The 11,865-nt window shown below is 39.0% G+C and overlaps 1 protein-coding gene across 5 annotated transcripts in view; it reads left to right on the top strand.

The window, feature by feature from the left end:
• HS3ST5 (heparan sulfate-glucosamine 3-sulfotransferase 5) overlaps window positions 1-11,865 on the top strand; it is a 172,850-nt gene that overhangs the window by 146,109 nt on the left and 14,876 nt on the right. The gene's annotated exons all lie outside the window — the stretch shown is intronic.

Genomic DNA, 11,865 nt, shown 5'->3' with positions numbered 1-11,865 from the left:
ATCCTTCTCATCCTAGCATGAAGTTTTATGAGAGGAACCATTGCTCCATCCAGAGAGACTGAGAAAGACTATTAACACTTGTTAATTTCAAATTATTTGACACCTCTTTCATTTCTTCTAAGTTCTGTACTTTTACAAAAATTACTTCAGCTCTCTCTTAAAATTTGTTTATGCATATATTGTTTTACTGTGCTTCACTTTATTCTGCTTCACAGATACTGCTTTTTTTTTTTTTTTTTTTTTTTTTTTTGTAATTGAAGATGTGTTGCAACCCTGCATTGAGCAAGTCTACTAGCACCATTTCTCCAAAGGCATGAGCTCATTTCGTGTCTCTGTGCCACATTTGGGTAATTCTCCCAGTATTTTAAACTTTTTCATTATTATGTCTGTTATGGTGATCTGTGATCGGTGATCTTTGATGTTACTACTATAATTATTTTGGGCACCATAAACTACACCCACATTAAACAGCGGACTTGATCAATAGATGTGTGTGCTCTGTCTGCTCCACCAACCAGCTGTTCTTGTCTTTCTTCCTCTCCTCAGGCCTCCCGATTGCCTGAGACACAGCAATATTGCAAGTGGACCAGTTAATAGTCCTACAATGGCCTCTACGTGTTCATATTAGAGTCACACATCTCTCGCTTTATTTTTTATTACTTTTGTTGTAATTTCAACTTTTATTTTAGATTCAGGGGGTACGTGTGCAAGTTTGTTACCTGGGTATATTGTACCCTGAACTCTAGGGTACAAATGGTCCCATCACCCAGGTACTGACCATAATACCCAATAGTTAGTTTTTCAATCCTTGCCCCTTCTCTCCCTCCTACCTCTAGTAGTCTGCAGTGTCTATTGTTCCTATGTTTATGTCCTTGAGTGCTCAATGTTTAGCTCCCACTTATAAGTAAGACATACAGTATTTGGTTTTCTATTCCTGCATTAAGTAAGTTAGGATAATGGCCTCCAGCTGCACCCAAATTGCTGCAAAGAACATGATTTCATTTTTTATGGCTGCATACTATTCCATACTGTATATGCACCACATTTTATTTATCCAGTCTGCCACTGATGGGCACCTAGGTTGATTCCATGTCTTTGCTATTGTGAATAGTGCTGCAGTAAACATATGAGTACACATTTCTTTTGGTAGAACAATTTAATTTCTTTTGGATATATACCCAGTAATAGGATTGCTGGGTCAAATGGTAGTTCTGTTTTATGTTCTGTGATGTCTCTCACTTTAAATAAAAAGTGTTTTAAACATATGTGTAAATATCACATCTGTTTACAGCATTGTTTATTGAATGTGTTTAAGCTTATTGTTGAGACCTACTGTTTATTTAAAAAGGCTGCTTTCAAAAGATTACTGTTCATTGACAGTGCACCTAATCACCCAAGAGTCCTGATGGAGATGTACAAGGAGATTAATATCACTTTCATGCCTTCTACAGTAAATGGATCAAGGAATAATTTCAACTTTCAAGTCTTATTATTTAAGCAATACATTGTAAGATGAACGCGGTAGCTCACACCTCTAATCCCAGCACTTTGGGAGGCTGAGGTAGGCAGATCACCTGAGTTCCGGAATTTGAGACCAGCCTGACCAACAGGGAGAAACCCCATCTCTACTAAAAAAAACAAAATTAGCCAGGCGTGGTGAAACATGCCTGTAATCCCAGCTATTCGGGAGGCTGAGGCAGGAGAATCGCTTGAACCTGGGAGGCGGAGGTTGCAGTGAGCTGAGATCCTGCCATTGCACTCTGGCCTGGGTAACAAGAGCCAAAACTCCGTCTCAAAAAAAAAAAAAAAAGAAATATATATATATATATATATATGTGTGTGTGTGTGTGTGTGTGTGTGTGTGTGTGTGATTTCCTGAGGCTATAGCTCCCACTGTGATTCCTCTCACAAATCTGAGCAAAGCAAATTGAAAACCTTCTGGAAAAGATTCACCATTCTAGCTGCTATTAAGAACTTCTGTGATTCATGAAAGGTGATCAAACTATCAACCTTAACAGATGTTTGGCAGATGTGGATATCAACCTTCATGAATGACTTTGGCAACTTCAAGACTTCAGTGGAGGAAGTAACTACAGATGTGGTAGAAATAGCAAGAGAATTAGTGGAACCTGAAGACGTGACTGAATTGCTGCAATCTCATGATCAAACTTGAAAGGATGAGGAGTTGCTTCTTATGGCTGAGCAAAGAAAATGGTTTCTTGAAATGGAATTTACTCCTGGTGAAGATGCTGTGAACATTGTTGAGATGACAACAGTGGGTTTAGAATATTACATAAACTTCACTGATAAAGCAGAGACACATTTTGAGAGGACTGACTACAATTTTGAAGTAAATTCTACTGTGGTTAAAATGCTGTCAAATAATATTGCATCCTGCCGAAAACTCTTTCATAAAAAGAAGAGTCAATCAATGTGGCAAATCATTGCTGTCTTAACTTAAGAAATTGCCACAGCTGCCCCAACTTTGATAACCACCACCCTGGTTAGTAGCCATCAACATTGAGGCAATGCCCTCCACCAACAAAAGGATTACAACTCACTGAAGGCCCAGTTGATCATTAGCTTTTTTTTTTAGCAATACAATATTTTAAAATTAAGGCATGTACATTGTTTTTTAGAACACTATACTATAATAATGCTATTACACACTTAATAGACTACAATATAGTGTAAACATAACTTTTATACGCTTGGGAAACCAAATGATCTGTGTGACTCACTTTACTGTGATTTTTGCTTTATTGAGGTGCTCTGGAACCAAATCCACAACATCTCCAACGTGTGCCTATACTACTCAAGGACTAGATTTGCACTAATGAATGCGTATCCAGTCCTAGAACCAAATAATGACAAATCTTCATAAAAAGGGGATGAATGTACCCAGCACAAACACTGAAGATCAATACAGCTAGACTGTATTTTGAACTCTGCTAGTTATAGGTGCTAGGTAGACCGGGGCACTGCACCTTAATGAGGTCTTGGCTTCCTCATCTATAGAATGGAGAATAAAAGAGTCTTGTATCCCTTATATTTTTGTTGTGAAAGTCCAATAAAATGTTTAAACTAGTGCTTTAAAAACTGAAAAGCGCTATACAAATGGATAGTATTTTGAAAACTGTTTGTTTGCCGGGCATGGTGGCTTACGCCTGTAATCTCAGCACTTTGGGAGGCCGAGGCAGGTGGATCATCTGAGGTCAGGAGTTCGAGATCTGCCTGGCCAACATGGTGAAACCCCATCTCTACTAAAAGAAACACAAAAGTTAGCTGGGCGTGGTGGCGCATACTTGTAGTTCCAGCTACTTGCGAGGCTGAGGCAGGAGAATTGCTTGAACCTGGGAGGTGGAGGTTGCAGTGAGCAGAGATCACGCCAATGCACTCCAGCCTGGGTGACAGAGCGAGACCCCGTCTCACAGAAAAAAAAAAAGAAAGAAAGAAAGAAAGAAAACTGTGTGTTTATGGTTATTAAGTGAACAGTAGGTTATCTGTCTGTAAAGTTTTCAGGAGGTTATACTTACACAAATTTGCTAAAATTTTATATTAAACGTTAAATTTTCTGGATCTAACTTGGTAATTTGAATATGATACATTCGTATTTCTGCACAGTCTGCTAATGGTTTAATTCTTCACATAAAATATTTAATGTTAAAAATCAGCATTCATCATCAGTCATTACGAAAGAAATATATGGCATAGTGTTATGGAAATTAAAAAGAAAAAGTCACTGCAGAGAGAGGTTAATGAAAACTACAATGAAATGAAGCTTGATGATAAAAATACCATCATACTTTTAATGTATTTATGGCATTAAAAGTCATTATATATATATAAATATATATATAATGATATATATATATCATTTTATATATATATTTCTTTCATCTTCATTATAAACAAAAACAAAACTTGAGGTAAATAAAATTTAAAAGTTGGCTTTCTGTCTGGTAGTGAATACTACCTTTGATTTTAAAATAGATACCTTCAACTGTTAACGGATATGACAAGTAGAACTAATATTACTATAAAACTGATGTTTGCTACATGGAGCAGAGGGAAGAGCTTAATCCAGTTAACTGGAACTCTTTAACTGCAGGAGCCTATATCTCTAAAGTGATGTTTGGACTGTGTATATTAACTTAATTAACTATATAATTGTTACCTCTGCAACTCACACTTTTCTATATAAATACAAGATTAAAGAAGGAAAGATTCTGCTTCTGAACTCACTAGCAGGTCAAATTTACTAAACTAACAACCGTTTAATGCAGTGAAAAGAAATTTGGGGGAATAGTGGATAAACATTAGTTTATCCCTTCTGTAAACATTAGTTATCTATACCAGTGAGACACTGGGATTAAGAGTAATTGGGATTCCAGGCCCAAGCAAAATTCAGTTCCCATATTTTTTCTTAAGACATCATTCTACTAAATGAGACCCCAGAACAGAAGCAGAATTAACTGGCTCCTTTTAAGTCTGGTAATTACAAATGCAAAATGAGTATCCTCCTGCAGACAGAGAGCCAGAGGACTACTCAAGCTAACGCAATAATGGGGGCTGTGATAAATAATCTATGCCTGATATGGAAAGCTGAATGGAGGAAAGAAACGAAGAACCCATATGAAAATTTGGAATTTGCTCAAAGCTACTCCCGCCACAACTCCAGGGAGGATAAGCAGTATTCCACCATGCAGTTCTGTATAATTTATCAACCTTTTTCCTTTTCATTTCTAACATTGATCCTTTATGGTTAACTGAAGAAACATAGAGCTAAATAGCTTCCTTAGCCATTTGATAGAGCAATTATGAGCATCCTGACTGATAGACTTTCTGCTTAATCTACTAACAAATGGTGTCCATTTTCCTCTTAATCTCTACCCCATCTCCACATTCGACTTGACACATGCACAACACTGCTTTTTGTGCCCTGTTCCTGTGCCCCTCTTCATTTGTTTCTTTCTCATTACAGCTCTCTTATGTGATTATTGTTACAGAAGGAAAACGAATTCTTTATGACAATTTTCCTCAGCTGCCCTTGGTTAATTTTTTCAAAATGTGATTTCTATAGGCTCCCTGACAACAGTGCAGATTGAAAGCTCATCAGTACAATCTTTCTTAAGTATCGGTTTCTTTTCTAAGAAATTTTATGTCTTAGGACAAGAGGATTGTTTCTCCCAGTAATAGGCAGTATGATGTGGTGCAGCCATCTTTAAAGAGGTCAGGACTGTTTAAAACTGGGGGGTATGAAGACGTTAAAAATTAAAATGTACCTCAGGCACGACTTTCCCACCACAATGCAGTTGTCTTTACTTCCTTCTGCATTCATCTCTCATTATAAGAACATTCATTTTTCCCTAGAATAAGAGAATTTGGGGCCCAGAGGGATTGCTGAACTCATTTCTTCTCAGGCGTTTGTTTCTTGGATGAAAAAACAGAAGATCGGGGGTTAAGTGGTTTACACAAAGTCACATAGCAGCAGGGTAACATAGTTTGAACTTCCTGTTTTGTTTTTCCCTTGAAGGGAACATGAAATGGAGAAATAATTTCCTGCGCCACAGAAGGAGCAAATGTCCTCAGATATCTGCATTTTCTTACCTGTTTGATAGAGATACTGTCTCTTCACCTCACAGGATTTCCCCCACTAATCTATTGTGATGAAACCCTTTCTTTTGGGGGCGTGTGTGTGTGTGTATCTCAAGCACTACCTTGTGTGGCACATTCTCTGCTATGGTTATTGTACTTAAGACTCGAAGGCTTTGTGGAGAGCTACCACGTTCTCGAAGGCAGACACCATTTTCAGTGTTGGTTACCCAAGGAAGAGACGAGCCTCAGGGAAGACCACAGAACTGAGAGGGAGAAATAAAAGGGAGTGAAAATCCCAACTCTGTAAAAAGATGTGAAGGGTTGTGTTCCTGTGTGATGGAGTTAAGACAGTGTCTGTCTCTTACAGTTCAGTGTCAGAAGAAGAAGGGAGGTACCACTGTGAAGAGCCACAGTCTCCACACAAGTAATCTATCCTGAAAGACCAAAAAGTCTGGCTGCAGAATCAGGCACATAATTGGTGGGGCCCAGGGCAAAATAAAAATGCAGAGAATTCTAAGACAGCGACGACAGAGCATTAAACCAAGCACAGGGCCTTTCTGATCACAGAGCCCCCATGTAAATGCACAGGTACCAGCTCATGTCTCACCACAAGTAGTTACTTAGTAATGTCTGGTCTACACATACCCAGTGAAGTCTTCACTTGCATGTGGTTTTTTGAAGAAAAGAGTCTTGTTGAAGGAAGAGTTGTGCTTTTTGGTATAGTAGTTTGATTGTGCCTACTTGGGCAGGAGGCAAGGACTCTTCAAGGCTGATTTTAGGGTCAGGAGGTGAGATTCCAAAGTGCAGCAGATCCCGCCTTTGTAGGGATTCTTCCTTCACTGCCAATCTAAGAGAATCAGAGGCTACAGCCACACCCCCCGAATGCGCCTGAACTCTCATAAGAGGATCCAAGCTCCATGTTTAGTAGATGATGCAGTTTCCTTAGATGTATACCAAGAGTTGAACAGTAGAAAACTACAAAAGTAATGAGGCAGAATCTGGGTCTGTTGTCCATATTATTTCCGGCATCTGCAGTTCCTGATGCATGGTAGGTCCTCAGTAACTATTTGTTGATGACTGGTAACAGGTGGTTATCTTAGTGTTGAAATTTGGTGGAGTCCTTCTGGCCCTAAAAGGAAAATCAAATATTTAGAGAAGAAAGGTGTCTCTGGTAATAAAAAGAAAAAAGTTTTCAAGCATGTTAAGAATGCTAATTTTAATACTGCAATTTAAGAAAATGTTAGCACGCCTAAGAAGGGGAGACTTTTAGTATCATTTTGCATACAAGCTAATTATATATTATTTTATAGGTTTATTAAATCCTTATAAAATTTCCTAAGATTTTTAGGTGTACTTTTGCTATCAATGTTACTTAAGAATAATATCTCAGCAGTCTTTTCTTTTTTTTTTTTTTTTTTTTTGAGACGGAGTCTCGCTCTGTAGCCCGGGCTGGAGTGCAGTGGCCGGATCTCAGCTCACTGTAAGCTCCGCCTCCCAGGTTTACGCCATTCTCCTGCCTCAGCCTCCCAAGGAGCTGGGACTACAGGCGCCCGCCACCTCGCCCGGCTAGTTTTTTGTATTTTTTAGTAGAGACGGGGTTTCACGGTGTTCGCCAGGATGGTCTCGATTTCCTGACCTCGTGATCCACCCGTCTCAGCCTCCCAAAGTGCTGGGATTACAGGCTTGAGCCACCGCGCCCGGCCAGTCTTTTCTTTTTAGGTTATTTTATTTAGAGAACATAGTCAGTGGCAGGGTATAGTGAGAAGCAAAAAAGCTGGGAAGAAAGACTTAGAAAAGTCAAAAAAGAAAGAAAAGGATCACAAGGGTCTCAGAAATGAAAATAGGCCCCTGTAAAAAGGCAGAATGAAGAGGGAGGCTAAAAACAGAAGGTGAGAGGTAGGCCCCCCTCTTTTTTAAAAGAGTTCTTGGCACCATACTGCACACTTGATTGGAACTTGGGAAAGACCTGATTATTGAATGTGCAAAAGAAAAATAAATGGGGTACAATCAGTGGTATCCTGGTAAATACTTAACAACTAGCTCTTGGGGAGAGGGGTATGGTTTGTAGTATTTGTCAATTTCTATTGCATAAATTCTTCATGGCCAATTTTTTTTGCTCTTTTATTATTATTATTATTATACTTTAAGTTCTAGGGTACATGTGCATAACGTGCAGGTTTGTTACATAGGTATACATGTGCTATGTTGGTTTGCTCCCATCAAGTCATCATTTACATTAGGTATTTTTCCTAACGCTATCCCTCCCCCAGCCTCCCACCCCCAAACAGGCCATGGTGTGTGATGTTCCCCTCCCTATGTCCATGTGTTCTCATTGTTCAGCTCCCACTTATGAGTGAGAACATGCGGTGTTTGGTTTTCTGACCTTGTGCTATTTTGCTGAGAATGATGGATTCCGCCATCATCCATCTCCCTGCAAAGGACATGAACTCATCCTTTTTTATGGCTGCATAATATTCCATGGTGTATATGTGCCACATTTTCTTTATCAAGTCTATCATTGATGGACATTTGGGTTGGTTCCAAGTCTTTGCTACTGTGGATAGTGCCACAATAAACATACATGTGCATGTGTCTTTATAGTAGCATGATTTATAATCCTTTGGGTATATACCCAGTAATGGGATTGCTGGGTCAAATGGTATTTCTGGTTCTAGAACCTTGAGGAATCACCACACTGTCTTCCACAATGATTGAACTAGTTTATACTCCCATCAACAGGGCAAAAGTGTTCCTATTTCTCCACAGCCTCTCCAGCATCTGTTGTTTCCTGTCTTTTTAATGATTGCCATTCTAACTGTTGTGAGATGGTATCTCATCGTGGTTTTGATCTGCATTTCTCTGATAACCAGTGATGATGAGGATTTTTTCATATGTCTATTGGCTGCATAAATGTCTTTTTTTTGAGAAGTGTCTGTTCATACCCTTTGCCCACTTTTTGATGGGGTTTATTTTTTTCTTGTGAATTTGTTTAAGTTCTTTGTAGATTCTGGATATTAGCCCTTTGTCAGATGGGTAGATTGCAAAAAGTTTCTCCCATCCTGTAGGTTGCTGTTCACTCTGATGATAGTTTCTTTTGCTGTGCAGAAGCTCTTTAGTTTAATTAGATCCCATTTGTCTATTTTGGCTTTTGTTGCCATTACTTTTCGTGTTTTCATCATGAAGTTTTTGCCCATGCCTGTGTCCTGAATGGTATCGCCTAGGTTTTCCTCTAGGATTTTTATGGTTTTAGGTCTTACATTTAAGTCTTTAATCCATCTTGAGTTAATTTTTGCATAAGGTGTAAGGAAGGGATCCAGTTTCAGCTGTCTACATATGGCTAGCCAGTTTTCCCAGCACCATTTATTAAATAGGGAATCCTTTCCCCATTTCTTGTTTTTGTCAGGTTTGTCAAAGATCAGATGGTTGTAGATGTGTGGCATTATTTCTGAGGCCTCTGTTCTGTTCCATTGGTCTGTTTATCTGTTTTGGCACTAGTACCATGCTGTTTTGGTTACTATCGCCTTGTAGTATAGTTTGAAGTCAGGTAGCGTGATGCCTCCAACTTTGTTCTTTTTGCTTAGGATTGTCTTGGCTATGTGGGCTCTTTTTTGTTTCCATATAAAATTTACAGTAGTTTCTTCCAATTCTGTGAAGAAAGTCATTGGTAGCTTGATGGGGATAGCATTGAATCTATAAATCACCTTGGGCAGTATGGCCATTTTCACAATATTGATTCTTCCTGTCCACTTCATGGACAATTTTAAGCTACCAACATGAATTGACTGAATATGGAATCTAAAGCTACTATGATGAATTCACTAAATGTGAAATTGGGAAGAGATGTGTAGTATTCCATTGTACAGATGCAACAGACTTAAACTCAAGACCATAGATAATAGTAAAATGGAGTAAGATACTTAGAAAATAAGGAGTTTTTCCAATTTATTACCTTTGCTTTACTTTACTTAATTATAAATTTATATAATACAATTTTAATTTTTAATAATGAGTTTAACAACTGGCTTGCAAAGTAGGAGCCAGCCGTAGCATTCCAGTGGATGGGCATCACCACATGACTCTACCATCTGCGTTAAAATATTAAAAGAGCTTTTTCTATTTTTTCTTTCTTTTTTTTTTTTTTTTTTTTTTTTTTTTTTTTTTTTTTTTTTTTTTTTTGAGACGGAGTCTCACGCTGTTGCCCAGGCTGGAGTGCAGTGGCGCGATCTCGGCTCACTGCAAGCTCCGCCTCCTGGGTTCACGCCATTCTCCTGCCTCAGCCTCCTGAGTAGCTAGGACTACAGGCGCCCGCCACCGCGCCCAGCTAATTTTTTGTATTTTTAGTAGAGACGGAGTTTCACTGTGGTCTCGATCTCCTGACCTTGTGATCCGCCCGCCTCGGCCTCCCAAAGTGCTGGGATTACAGGCTTGAGCCACCGCGCCCGGCCTATTTTTTCTTTCTTAAAAGGAATTCAGAATAGTGTAATATGAGACAAGACAAGAATCTCCTAAGAGTATTTTTTGTCACCACCCTGCCAAAGGTTTTGTTCTTTTTAAACACTCAACTCAGAATTTGCAGATTGAAAGTTTAGACAGAGATGAGGGATACATTTATTTCTACCAATAAAATCTGCAATATTTTCAACTTTGCATGAACTTCATAGAGAGGCAGAGTGGTGCAATGTAGAAAGCCCTAATATAATTATTTACAACCCCAGACTAAGCAGTTTGAAGCTTTGAGCAGGTCATTTCACCTCCCTAGGCTTTGAGACAAGGATGCCCACTGCCCCACTTCTATCACAGGGCAACATGTGTGTGTCAGGTGGGGGCTTCTCACATGCTGCAATGTTGAGATCTGCCACTTATTTTTAATGGTTCCATAAAAGTAATATGTATTTGTATAGAGACAAATAAAGCAAATATGGCAAAACATTAATAATCAGTGAATCTAGGCAAAGGATATATGAGTGTTCAATTTTTTCAAAATAAAAAGATAGAAAAACTAAGGTCATTTATACACAGACAGCACTTGGCAAACCTGCTAAGTAGTATACAAAGACAAAGTAGTAGTATCTAAAGAGATGAGGTATCCAGATGCCATAATCTTAGGATATTCAAAGTTCATTTCATCTAACTGATTGGATTACTCAGCAATCATTTACTGAGTATCAATGACCCTAAATGCTGGAGATAACTCAATAATGCACAACACATACTTCTTAATCTCACAGAATTTGATCTAGTTAGAGTTACACACAAGTAAACAGACAATTACAATATGGCTTAAATAGAATTAAGTAGAGACTGCTGTGGTGCCATATAGGAAGAACATCTAAACCAGCCCTAAGTGATGAAGAAAGACTTTCCCAAGGAACCTAAGAGCAGTGAGAACCTAAGATCTAAAACACAGGAATTAAACCATGGCCTGGGAGGGAGAGCAGGCATCCGTTGACGTGTCTAACATTTATACTATAAGCCAAGCAACACATGCCCATTTACTCCTCGGAGCAGTGCTGTGGGGCAGGTTATTGGTATCCCATTTGACAGAACTGATAAACAGAGCACAGAGTTGGTGTTTTCAAGCAATGGAAATCTTATGAAGAAAGGCCCTGAAGCAGAACTGATCATGGCTTATTCAAAAGAACTGCAAGTTGTTCTGTGTATTGCAGTTTGTATATATAAGCTTTGGGCGGGGTATGTGGAGTTACAGTGGAAAGGAGTAAAGGGTCTTGTGGATGATAGGCATCTATTAAAGGGTATTAAGGCTGGAGATGATGTGATCCAGTTTCCATTGGGAAAGATTACTGTGGCATCAGTATGAAGAATAAATTGAGGAAGGAACAAAACTAATAGTAGGGATACCACTTGGCTGCTCATAAGGTAGTCTGAAAGACACAGTGGCCTGAACCAAGTCTGTCACAAGTGATGACAGAAATTAGGTGGATTCTACCAGTACTGGAGGTAGCATCTTACTGGCTGATTGGACATGGGGACAGGGTGGAGACCAGAATGACAACTTCCAAGGTTTTTGGCATGGATGAGGGGCAGATGGGGAGCCATTCACTGAGATATTGAGAGGAAGTGCTATGGGAAGGGGTGTGTAGGGATTGGGTGATAATGGGAGGGCAAAGACAGATTTAATCAAGATCTTACAAAGACCAGCACATAAGAATCTGAGTCTGTGACAAGTGGCAGCTAATCCTAATGGTATTTTGATCATCTACTATAAATCTTTCTAAGAGATAGTTCTTGAGTCATGGAGAGAAAAAG

Source organism: Macaca fascicularis, chromosome 4, assembly GCF_037993035.2.
Source record: "Macaca fascicularis isolate 582-1 chromosome 4, T2T-MFA8v1.1".
NCBI lineage: Eukaryota > Metazoa > Chordata > Mammalia > Primates > Cercopithecidae > Macaca > Macaca fascicularis.
Note: the sequence above shows the minus strand (reverse complement) of the source record. Positions and strands in the feature narration are given on the sequence as shown.